The sequence below is a fragment of the Protopterus annectens genome, chromosome 2.part0 (assembly GCF_019279795.1).
Source record: "Protopterus annectens isolate FY-2018-M chromosome 2.part0, PAN1.0, whole genome shotgun sequence".
Classification (NCBI taxonomy): domain Eukaryota; kingdom Metazoa; phylum Chordata; order Ceratodontiformes; family Protopteridae; genus Protopterus; species Protopterus annectens.
In genome coordinates, this window is record NC_056728.1 from 835,288,902 (window position 1) to 835,302,412 (window position 13,511).

Consider the following 13,511-nt stretch of genomic DNA (forward strand, 5'->3'; position numbering starts at 1 on the left):
GTGTGTGATAAGCAGAGGAAAAAAGGGAATTTTTTAGGGGAGAGGTGCCCATTTTACATACCTGAAGAAGAAGGGTAGATGGGGAAGGTAACAAATCTTGAATTAGGAGGATAGAGGGAGTAAGGAAGGAATCAGGGGCATACAAACAAACATGAAATGCATACACAGACAGACAGACATGGGCTGCATGGACACAAAAAGATCAGGACAACAGTGAAGGTAATGCAGATGTACAGAGGGAGACCAATTGGTAATGGGGGGGTTTGCACTACAGATAGGATATGAGGAATGACTCATAAGGACGGGAACACCATAATGAGGGATATGATTGGGGTACAATGCTCCTGCCTGACTGACTCGCAGGAGAGCCCATGCAGATATCAGTCACCTCCATTGTTAATGTCATGTGCAGGCTCTGCCTTAGGTGTTGCAGCTCTCTGGAATGGCAGGACATGCAACTTTACCAGTCTTACCAGGATGTGCTCCATGGTAATGATAGGCAATGTTCACCTGCTGGTGCACTTCTGACACAACCTCTGCACCTGATGCCACGTAACTAAGGGTACCCTTCCAGGCCACTCAGAAAAAGTGTCTCTCTCCTTTCTGAGAGGTGATCATAGGGACCACCAGTGAGCCTTCCAGGCTAACTTCAGTAGGGTAACATCCAGCACCATGCTGAGATGCAGGCCTAGTGATTGTCTGTGACCAGGCACAAGACATGACAGCTGGTACAGTACAGACCCAGGTGCCTGTCACTGCTCCTCACCCTACCCTACAGCTGGACCTGTAGAAGAATGAGAAAAAAAAAATAGAAATCGAAAAAATGAAATGTTAGTACATATACATGTTGCAGACAGAACTGTGATTGCACATGGAGCAGTTATGGACATAGTATGCGCTCCATGCTGCCTGGAGAATGTGTCAGTTCTCCTGAGACAACTTTCATGTTGAACTCTCTCTTATCTCACTTGTTGTGATAGAAAACAGAGAAGTTCACTGTAAACCTGTCAAAGGAAGGTGTGGAAATAGACAAATAAAAAAAATACACAGTGCTTACAATAAATGATTGTCATGCTCTCCCTAATCTCTGCCTCCCACTGGTAAAGCAGGTTGAGGTGGTGTCACTGCTGGCCACAACAGCAATGTCAACACTGCTTGCCAGAGTAGATGATGTCAGTGGCACCGCCATGTCAAGTAAGTGTAAGGCATGCACTTTATATAATTAGCCATATAATGGACCAGCACTTGCCCTTGATAGCCCCTTTGCAGCAGATACAGAAATAACTTGGTCTCCTGACAGCAAAAGGCAGAAGTTCTGCTGCAACCAGCACCTGAGAGGAAATATCTACTCTTCTGATCTTCATGTACAGCAACATAGTAGCTTTTTGTGTTTGGCCACATCTTTGGACATCATAGGATCATAGGAGGTTACTAGGCTAATGGCCCTGGGGCCCTTACAAGCCTAGCCAAGAATTTATCCCCAAAAAGAAACCACAGTCAGCACCTGTCACCCTGTCAATAAGGAACACAAGTGGAACCCTGAGACAAATTTGTGGTTTCCCATCCACTCATCATGGTTGCGCTTGAACAGGGTTCATAGGTTCATAGGCTCATAGGTAGGTACTAGGCTATCTGCCCAAGGGCATTTATAAGCCTAGTCAGAGTGTGTCAGCTTTTGCCGCCCCATTGATTAATTAACTGAGCCTCTGTCAAGCAGAGCCAATGAAGTGATCCCAGTGGTGTATTTTCTGTTACCCATCCACTCGTCAAGGCTTCTCTTGAAGAGTGTTAGTGAGGGGCTCTGCCTAATGTAGTTAGGAATTTTGTTCCAAAGCATGAGGAGTCTCTGTGACAGGAATATATCACTCCAGCATGTTCTATTTATTGTTGTGGCGAGGTTTAGCTCACTAGAGCGCGTGGCTCACAGTGACTTGGATTTCTTTAGGTGGAGCATGTCCATCAATTCTGAGTTGGACATGGCTTTGTAAGTCAGGCAGAGATCACCTCTGAATAAGTGATATGCCACTGAGTACAGCCGGAGTTTATTCAGTTGGGCTGCATAGGACATATGTTTGAGGCTAGTAATCCTCTTGGTGAGGTGCTTTTGTAGTCTTTCCAGCTGTTGGAAGTGTCTTGTGAGGTACATCCCAAATGGGGCATTGTACTCTATGATGGGTCTGATGAATGATGAGTAGAGGGGCACTATAACCTCTTTATTTCTAGATGTGAACCCCTTAGTAATTAGATGGGCCACGTAGAAAGATTTCCTAACTACTTTGGTAATATGATTGTCAAAGGAGAGCTTACTATCTACCTGGGTCCCCAGATCTCTTATTACCTCTTCTGTATTAAGGGGGCTGCCGCCTATATGGTAATTCATGGGTGTTTTGTTTTTCCCATGACTATGCATTTTTTGGCATTTAGCTTGTGGCCATGACTTTGACACCAGGTGTCTGTCTCAGTAAGGCCTTTTTGAAGGATGTCCATGTCAGCCGGAGAGTCAATTATGGCTTTCAGTTTGCAGTCATCGGCGAACTTGGTTAGCCATAGTCCTCCTGTGTTTGCCTGTACTTCTGAGAAATATATGCTGAACAGTAGGGGTCCCAGAACTGAGCCTTGCGGGACACCACTTGTGACTGGTTTAGAGTCGGACCTGGAGCCTGCTAAACTCCATGGCCTCCAACACCTGTCCTATGTGGACAGGCTCAAATTACTATCATTCTACTTGGTATCGTACAGGTTGCTCAGAGGTGATCTGTGTCTCACCTACAAGGCAATCTCAGACCTGTACTCTGTTTGACATGTATGGGAAGTCTATTCCAGAGATGGAGCAGCCTCTGGGAGACAAACCTGTCTCTCCAGCAGGTTTTGTTGATGTTGCATATTAGATTTAGGCCTTTCGAGTGGATAATGCATGAGGAGTTAGACTTACGGATATGGAGCATCTCTAATAGAGCAGGGTCTGAGATTGCCTTGTAGGTGAGACACAGATCACATCTGAGCAACCTGTACAATACCAAGTAGAGTGATAGTAATTTGAGCCTGTCCACATAGGACAGGTGTTGGAGGCCATGGATTCTCTTTGTGAGGTATTTCTGTGGCCTTTCCAGTTGGTGCAGATGTTTGGAGAGGTACATACCAAATGGGGTGTTGTATTATTGGTCTAATAAGGGAGGAGTATAGAGAGATAATAACCTCCTTATTTATTTATTTATTTATTTATTTGTCTGCAGTTTGTTAACCGGAAAAGTATATTGGGCCAAAATGAGCCCGTTTTCATTGGAGGCCCAGGGAGAAAAGCTCCATATACAATTATTACAAAGCTAATATCAACAATGTTGACAAGTACAATACAATTTTCAAAAACTACTAAAACACAGTACTATAGAAGAAAGAATAATACCATTTGAGCAAGGTGTTGTAACAAAACACTGAATGGAATTAAAACATAAGTATTTTGGAGTACATAAGTATAATTTGGAGTGCAGGCATTTATGCACTCAAACTTTCATGAGGTGAGAGGTAGGAAGAATTAAGAGGAGTGTAGAGCAGAGAAAGGTGAATAGGTTGAGTTATGAGAAAGGAAAAAGGGAGAGGGAGTGGAAATCAAATGAAAGGAATCACTAGGTTGAGTTCTGAGAAAGGAGGAAAAAAAGGATGGGGAAGCAGAAATGATATAGAGAGTCAGGTGGGGTGAGAGCATGAGAATTTCCAGTGAGAAGAGAGATGGGAATGGAGCATGGTTTTGAAGGTGGAGTGGTTTTGGGTGATTCAAATTTGGGGAGGTGAATTCCATAGATGAGTGAGGGAGAAAGAAAGGAGAAATTGCCCATGTGCACGTAAGGGTTTGTACACTTCGAGCAGGTTCTGGTTACTGAACCTGAGTAGTCTGTCAGGATGATGCAAGATGAGTATGGAGGAGAGGGAAGGGCAGTTAGAGGGTTTGAAAATGAGTTTGTGAGCAGATAACAGCTGAATGTAAGAGAGATATTGGGGGAGTTCCAGCCAATTCAAGGAGTGGAGTGCATCATAGTGGTGGGAGGAGGATATGGTCCCAATAGCAAACTTAGAGATTTTATTGTAACAGGATGACAGTTTTGACTTTAGGGAGGATTAAAGGTTGGTGAGGAGAGGGCGTCCATATGAGAGAGAGGGGATGAGGTAGGAAATAGATAGTATATGTTTGGATGAGGGAGTGAGATAACGGCTGTGACGATACAGCATTCTGAGCTTTTGGTGTGTTTTCTTAATACTAGTTTGTATACGAATGTCAAACTTTAAATGTTCATCAATGATAACACCTAGAAGTTTTGTATGGAAGACTATTTCAATGGGAATCTTATTCTGACTGACTATGGAGAAGGAATTTTTATTGGTAGAGGTGTTTTTAGATGGGATAAAGATCATGATTTTGGTTTTGGATGCATTGAGAGCAAGGAGATTATTCAGCTTCCAAAATTTGGTACAAGAGAAGGCATCTTGTGTTAGTTGCATGAGTTTGTGAGAGATTGAGCATAGCAAATTATGGCAGAATTGTCCGCATATTGGACAAGTTTGGTATTAGGAATGCACTGATGAAAATTATTAATGAAGATGTTAAAAAGTAAGGGACCCACTATTGAGCCTTATGGATCTTCTGTTGGAGTGTGAAGAAAGGAAGATGTACTATTGTTCCACTTGATGGCTTGTTGCCTGTTAGAAAGGTAACTGTAAACCAGTTAATAGAGGAGGGGGAGAGATTGAGAAGAGAGAGTTTGGACAGGAGAAAGTTGTGGGAAATAGTAACAAAGGCCTTTGATAAGTCTAGGAGAAGGGTAAATACAATGTTGCCAGAGTCTCAAGTGAGGTTGATGATATCAAGGAAGGAGAGAAGGGCATGGTAGTACTATGTCCAGGTCTAAATCCATGTTGAGTTGGAGAAAGAAGTTGATTGTCTAGGAGGCAGGGAAGGAGTTGCAAGTGTATGCATTTTTTCAAGGACTTTTGAGATAGGGGACAGGATGGCTATAGGATAGAAGCTGGAGATTTCAGTATTGTTGCCTCTCTTGTGGAAGGGAATGATGAACATTTTCTTCCAGAGGAGGAGTACATAAGATTCTTGGATGGAACGGTTAATAAGTATGGTAATGGGAAGGGCTATGCCATTGGCAGTTAATTTGAGAAAGTTAGATGGAAGGTTGTCTGGGGTATGAGAGCATGATTTTAGTTTTAGTAGAAGTTTTTTTATGGTTTGTAGAGAGACGGGTTATATGGTAAAGGGGTGTGATGAGTAGTGTTGATGTCAGTGGGACTAGAGTTGAGGGTGTGGGATGAGGTGGAGTGGAAGTGTTATTAGAGAATGGTGTGGTGAGCTTGGCTATTGAATCAATAAAGAAAGAGTTGAACTGAGTAGCTAAGATATGATCTGGAGAATTAAGGTCAGGGCAGGGATTGTCTTTTTTGCCAGGAGAGATGAGAGCAGATATACTGTTCCAAAATTTTTTGGGGTTGGATCTATGATTGTTTTGAAGCTTGGAGCAGTAGGGCTTTCAGTCTAAAGCAATTTGTTTTTTTCACTTTATTACAAAGTTGTTTATACTCAGTAAGGGTGTTAGGTATTTTAGATTTATGGTAATGCTTCCAAGATTTATCTCGGAGATGCATGAGTATAATAGTTGCTTTAGTTAGCCAAGGGGTGGATTTGGTTTTGATTCTTTTAGTTCTGGGGGGAGCAAAGCTAGCTAGTAGGTTAATGAATGTAGTATTGAAGTATATAACAGCGTGATCAAGAGGGAGGGTTTTTACATGGTTCCAGTTCATATGTTTTAGTGAGTCAGAGAAAGCTAGAGGGTTGAAGTTTTTTAGGGTACAAGTTGTGATGTAGTTGTGGTGAAGATGGAGGGAGGATGGTGAACACCAAGCAAAGGCATGGAGATGATCAGTGAGGGAGTCAGGTAGGATGCCATTGTCAGAAATGGAGTTGGGGTGAGAAACTAATATCCAGTCCAAAATACTACTGGAATTGTTATCTTTATTAAATCTAGTAGAAGAGGTAATTATTTGGGTATAGTTGTATAGGTTTACATTCTGAGGTGATATCGGTGGTTGAATAGAAGTCCAGTTTATATTTACATCACATAGGAGTATAGTTTCATTGCTTATATTGAACGAGAACCAAGAAAGGATATATTCAAGAATGGGGATGTTATTTCCTGGTAGAATATAAAGGGCAGCTATACATATGTTTTTATGGTTATTAATTTTTAGGGGGGACCAGGGATAGTTCAGCTGTTGCCAGTTGGGGTATAGGCTTGGTAAAGGGTGTCACTGTTAGGCAGGCGGGGGAGAAAAGTAAGGCTACTCCACCACCTTTCTTTAGAGTTCTGTCATTTCTTATGATGTTGTAGTTGAGAGGGGTAATTTCAGAATATTTTATGTGGGGTTTTAGCCATGTTTTGGTGATAGAGAGAATGTCAGGTTGGTAATGGGGTAGCCAAGCATGAAGGATAGGAAGTTTATTGCATAAACTTTGGGTGTTAATGGTAGCAAAAAGGAGAGATTTATGGTGAGAGGTTGAGGAAGACAAGTTAGCGTTAGAAGCATGGTTGTCTGAGGGGCCGGGATTAGGATGTATGTCACCAGAGAGGAGGATATAGATTAGCTAGAATAGGAAGGAGGCAAGGTCTTTAGATTTTTTGGAGTTGGAGTTGAAAGCAGGGTAGCTGGAGATGTATGGATTGTGAGGGACTGGGATTGTATTACAGATATCAGGAAGAATCTTTCTAGTAAAGATGAAAGAGCCATTATAGTAATAGAGGTGAGTAGAGATATAAGTTGAGAGGTGAGATTCTTTTAAGGCATGTATTGAAGTTGCATGATAGAGAGGGGAGTAAGAAAAGTCAGTAGTCTGGTAAGATAGAATAGGCAGTAGAAGAGGAAATGTAGATATATTAATGGTAGAGTATGTGTAGGTTTGATTTGCATGGTAGTGTAAGATTATAGTATGCAGTGAGGATGTGCAGAGGGGAGAAGGAATTAGCAGAAGGTAAAATAGTGTGTGGTCTTTGGTAGTAAGAATGAGGAAGCAGGGAAGGTAAGACTAGGAAAGGGGAGGGTCCTGGGTAGTGGTAACAGGAGGGGGGCTAATGGATGAGGAGGTGGGTGGGGATTGTCCAGACAGGTTGAATGCTGGAGGGGGTGTGGTTTTGGGGTTATAAATGTACAGACACTGGGGGTGGGTGGAAAATGGGGGTAGGGTAAGAGAGCGGAGTGAGCCTGAAGGGCAGAAGGTGTGGGCAGAGCTGAGAAGGAGGAAGGAGCAGAAGAGACCAACAAAAACAATCAGTGATACAGGCACTCTTGAGCACTCAAATGTACTGACAAGCTCAGAGGTATGTTACTTATGAGTTAAGGTTTGGTATAATTCAAGGAGAATTGAACAGGTGTGACAATTGTGCAAAAAACAATGGGAAAGGACAACAGGCCTTAGAGCTGCAGGGAGCAAGGAAAAAGTATTGAAAGTTGCCTAATACAATGAGTAGGAATATATCACCACCTAGTGGCATTCCTGAGAAAAGTAAAATGCAGAATCTACAGGGAGTGAAGTGGCTGGAGGGGAGAGAGATGGGAAAAGGGACTGCTGCAGAACCGCTAGTGTGCATGCTGTGGTGTTAGCAATACAAACACCTTAAAAATAAGCTTTAACAAAAAGTATTGCACCTACATGCAGATGGAGGGGGTTCTTTTTTTCAAAATATCCCTGGATTTCTTCTTTGGGGAGGTGCGTTACTCAGTCTGAATGGAGTTGTAGAAGGGGAAACCCGAGAGAAAAATACCCAAGTGAGCTGAAAAAGAGAGAATAGTACATTAATATAGAGGCATGGGAGAACTGAGAGAGGCTGTAATAGGATAGTCTGGAGAGATCCAGGTCCATGTGATACGTACAACCCAAAAAAGAGGGGAAAGACAGTTCAGAATGGAAATATGAGACCATTTCCAGGGAGAAATAAAAACATTAGATGGAAACAGCACAGTTAAATGCAATGCAATAGGCAATGGGTGCATATGCAAATATTAGTTGCAATAGGAGAACTAACAACAGCAGGAACTTATTCACTATATAGTCAGCATATACAAATACAAGTTGCTCTATACGAACTAACAACAGCAGCTTATTCACTTTGCCGATAACAGACTGCAGCAGGAGCTAATGCATTTTACGGCCAGAAGTGACCACAGCAGAAGTATTGCACTCATAAGGCATTAGTGTAGAAAATATTCTGTATATCCCCCTTTGACCACACCAGTTGCAAGAACTAGTCAGGGGAATAACACATTAAGTGATTGGTGGTACTGCGTTTAGATCCTCAATGTATTGGGGCCATTTGTATTTCTCAAACTTCTGTTATATTAATAGGGGTGGTCAGACTGAATCGTTTAGTAATACTGGGGCACGCTCAGTCTGTGGTATCATAGCAGGGCTTAACAATATTTTCAGGATGCAATCCCTTTACTTATGAGATGAACCAAGTAAAAGGCTTTTCTGACCACTGCCGCTACATGATGGTCAAATGTGAGATTGTTATCAACCTGAGTACCCAGGTCTCTCACCACAGGTTGTATGTTTAGGGGGGTTGCCATTTATGTGGTAATCAATAGGGGCCATGTTTTTGCTGAATGGTACGATGATACTGTTTTGTGTTTAGCTTGAGGCAATGACTTTAAACTAGACAGTCATTAGTTGCTGTGAGACCCTCTTGCAGTATGTTAACATCATTTGGAGAGTCAATGATACACCCAGCTTACAGTCATCCACAAACTTAGTCAGCCACAGACCTTTTGTCTTTGCCTGGACCTCCGAGAAGTAGATGCCAAACAGTAGGGGTCCCAGGACAGATCACTGGGGAACTCCACTAGTGATAGGTCTGCTTTCAGAAGTGGAGGCACCTATTTTGATGTTGAGGGTCCTGTCAGTGAGCCATTTGGCCACCCACCTGATGAGATAGGGATTTATGCCAAGTTGTGTTAGCTTTTCCATGATGCTCGAGTGAAGGATTGTGTCAAAGGTCTTGGCCAAGTCAAGGTAAGCTGTATGTACTGACTTTCCTTCATCCAGAGCATTGTAATAGTCTCAAAGAAGTCAACCAGGTTCAACAGGCAATCTCTGCTTTTGATGAATCCAAACTGGTTGGGGGTCAAGTGCTTGGAGATTGCCTATGTCCTTGTTTATGAGATCCATAATAATATGTTCCATGGCTTAACAGATCAGACTTGTCAAGCTAATGGGACAATAGTTTCCAGGGTCAGTAGTGGCACCACCTTTGTGCAAGGGGATGACGATGGCAGTTCTGCACTCTGCTGGGATAAAGCATGTACTGTGGTTGGATAGGGTGCTGAATGGCAAAGCCAGTTCTTGGTGGAGATGGTGCAGAATACAACCTGGGATACTATCAGGTACCATGGAATGTGTGTTCTTTGTCTTGGATAGGGCCTTTAACACTTGATCTACAAAGATTTGAGGTGTGGGGCAAGTATCAGAGATGTTGAAAGGGCCTTTGGGGGACAGGGGGTGAAGTTTGCCCTGAATCTATCTGCTAGCAGATTGGCTAACTCAACAGGATCAGTGTAGGTTATATTGTTAAGTACTAATTCGGAAGAAACCTGGGTTTTGCCATGGAGGTTCCTGACATAACTGAAGAATGTTTTGTGGTTTCCCTTTGTTTTGGAGGCTAGTTTTGATTCATAACTGGCTTTGGAGATTTTCTCTAGTTATCTAATTTTCTTGTGTAGGCTAAGAAGGGAGTTCTTCCAATTTGGAATTTGTTCCTTTTTGCCCTTGGACAATAGTTTCTTCCTGTTGTTGTAAAGCCTGCTGATAGAAAATATCCACCAGATGGGTTTGAGTTTTCTTGAGAAGCAGGTTTTAGTTCTGTTGAGTATGGCTGAGTCTATGCAGTTGTACAGGTGCTTGTATACTGCACTGGCATACTATTCAGCATAGTTGTCTGCATCCTCTGAAGGGGTGGTGATGTGAAGCTACAGATACCTTCCTTACAAGGTTGTAGCCAGCTTTTCAGAATTTTTCTAGCTTGATTAAGGGTGGGAAGAGATTGGGTGGAATAGAAACTTAGAATGAGACAGTCCGATAATCTGATCTCACCAGGGAAGAACATCATGCGATACACATCATTGGGCAGCAGTGGTACACTACCGAATGTGTCATTAGCACAGAGTTATAGTGATACAGACTTCACAGGCTCGGTGTACAAACAGTGCATACATATCCGGTTATCACTGAGATGAACAGAGACAAGTCCTCTAGCATATTATGGGTGTGATAGCACAATTTGTTATTGCAGTGATTCAGGACACCGTATTGTAATTCTGAGGCTTTTATATACAGGCCCTAGATTTACAAAAAAAGTCCAAAAATACAGAACAGTGAATGTTGAGCAGTCTTGTTCTTCCTTAAGGTCTTTTTTACAGTGGGTTGAATTCTGAAGAACATGTTAACACAAGAGAGTTGGGAATAAGAACTTTCTGGAGAAGACATTGAATTGTGATACATGTATCATATAGGAAGACAAAATGTCAAGTGATGTCCTTCTACACTGAACTAAGCACCCATGTCCACTAATTATCACATTAATAACAATGTACTAAGCATGCAATCAGTCGTGAGGGACTTGGGCACCCAGGTTGATAGCAACCTGGCATTTGACCACCACATTGCCTCCATTGTATGGAAGGTTTTCTACATGGCCCACCTCATAAATAAGGGTATTTCATCCAGGAATAAGGAGGTCATAACATACCTGTATTCCTCCCTTATCAGATACATAATTGAGTATTATGCCCCATTCGGCATGTACCTTGCCAAGCACATGCAGCAGTTGGAGAGATCACAGAGGTTCCTGACCAGGAAAATCCAGGATCTCAAACACCTATCCTATACAGATAGGCTAAAAGCCATATCCCTCTACTCAGTCTCATACAGACTGCTCAGAGGTGACCTCTGTCTGGCATACAAGGCCATTTCAGAGCCAGGCTTGATGGAGTTGTTACATATCCTTAAACTCCACTCATGCAACCCACATGCAAGACCTTAACCTGGTCTGTGACATTAATAGAACCTGTTGGCAGGATAGATTTGTATCCCAAAGACTCCCCCTGTCTGTGGAATAGATTCCCTCTCCATGTCAAGCAGAGTATCTCTCTAGCCATCTTTAAGAGGACCCTGGACAGCTGGATGGGAAACAGAAAATAAACCCCTGGGATCCCACCTTTGTCGCTGAGGGACAGGGGAAACCGGTGCTGACTTTGATGGAACATGGGTGAAATTATTGTCTAGGCTTATAAGGGCCTCCAGGCCAATAGCCTAGTATCATTCTATGAACCTATGAACCTATGGTGGATGGCAGGAAAAGGGAGAGAGAGGAAATTGTAGATGAGGATGAGGTAACATAGGGCAAGGGCATAACAAGTAAATGTCCAACTTGGGAGGGGGACTCACCATGATGCAGAACACAGCACAAGGACTTGACAGGTACGTGTACAGCTGAGGTGCAACCCATGCTCAAGAACTTAGTAGAAGGGCATGATGGATAAATATCCAGTTGGAAGGCTGCTCATGACAGAGAACAAAGCAAAAGAGCATTGACAAGTTAATGTCAAGATGCGGTGCTCACCATGACAGAGTACAGAGCACAAAGACATGACAGATAAATGTCGAGTTGGAGGGCCACTGTGTGACCTGGTAGACACGGAATGCAAGATATCTTACAGGAGATACAATGGCTCCTACACATAGCCATAGCATGACAATGTACATATAGAGAGAAGAAAGACACTGGATGTGCACAGCACTACTGTTTATCAATATAGTGCTGCAGGAAGGTGGGAAGTGATAACATGCCCATTGCTGCTGCTGGTGCAAAACAGAAAATGTTACAACATGGCAGCAGGCATGTATGAGGCCAACAAATGGATGGAGAGAGCAGTAATGAGACAGTAGTCAGCAAAAGACAGTCATGCTTGCACTTGCGCATGCATGCACACACACATACCCATGCGTATACACACATACATATGTACACACACACGCACACATGCGTGCATGCACACACACCCACACACACACACACACACACACACACACACACACACACACACACACACACACACACACACACACAAAATCTAACTGACTGTACTCATCTTATCATGGGCCCATGAGATTTAAAATGGCTAGAAGAATTCACCAAACAGGAAAGCGTAGTATTGCTGAAGGCCTTATGGACACATAACTTGATATACTGGACAAAGGTAAAACTGACAAAGGTTTCAAGGACAAGGTGTGGTATGGAGGGGTGCAAAACATCATTGCTGTGAGCAGCTGTAATGAGACAATTGTACAGGTGTGTCACAGGGTCACTGATATAATACAGCATTCCAAGACCAGAGGATGTCAACAGGTACATGCATCACAGGTGATATACCAGTAACACAGACACAGTTCACAAATGTTAGAAGACTACTTGTCTTATATGGATGAGAGAACTGTCATGCCTGTTGATGGCTTGGATATGGGAGCTGGGCTGATGATTATTGCCTGAGTATCTGTAGAGGAGGTACCACATTAGTAAGAGTAGACACATTTCTATATTGTACACTGACCTGCATGTAAGAAGGACTTATTCAGCACAAAGCCTCTGCATATCTGTTCTCCAGGTACATCAAAGTACCATAAAGCATGTATGTTCTGATATGCTATTTCCAGAACTGCCATGTAACTGTATGTGCGTCACCATGTATGTGTGCTGAAGTTAGAAGGGACCGTGGCATTTATTACAGCACTGCCACCAGTATGTTAAATTTATCCTTTCAGAGGTTTCACTGATGGAGGGTCCAGCACAACAGGATAGTACATGCCTGATGTCAGCAGGTTACCTGTGGCTGATGCTGACAGCAGTGTACACATGGTACAGTCAGATGACACAGCAACACTGTTAGTAGCTCTAACACTGGAGGGTTCATACACATCCCCCACATATAATATGATTGTGGAGGGGCAGGCCAGAGTTCCATCACCTGTGTTTAGCACTGGACATTCTGTTAGTGTGAGATGCCAAGGTTACCCAGGAGTCACCCTTACAGATGGCATGTATTAGTCACACTGCTTCTAATGTGTGTGCAGGCCCTGTAGGGGAGAGGCATGTTGGTGAGTACTGCTAACATGACTCCAGATCTTTCACTAGCATAGTATCATCCTTAGCATCAGTTAGTGGCTGTGCAGGTCAGTGACTCAGGCACTGACAGCCAATACACACACCATGATTAAGACAATGAGTATGCTATGTGAGCTGTGTGAGATTGTGCAACAGTTGCATGGACTGCAGGTCGACCTACAATACCTGTAGACTGACTTAACATATAGGGTCTTGGAGCAAACATGCATGCTCAGGTCTTTGGTAGACCATATACTATCCGCTGTTCCATCTATGAGGAAGGTGGCAGCTGAGCATCTGAAGGCC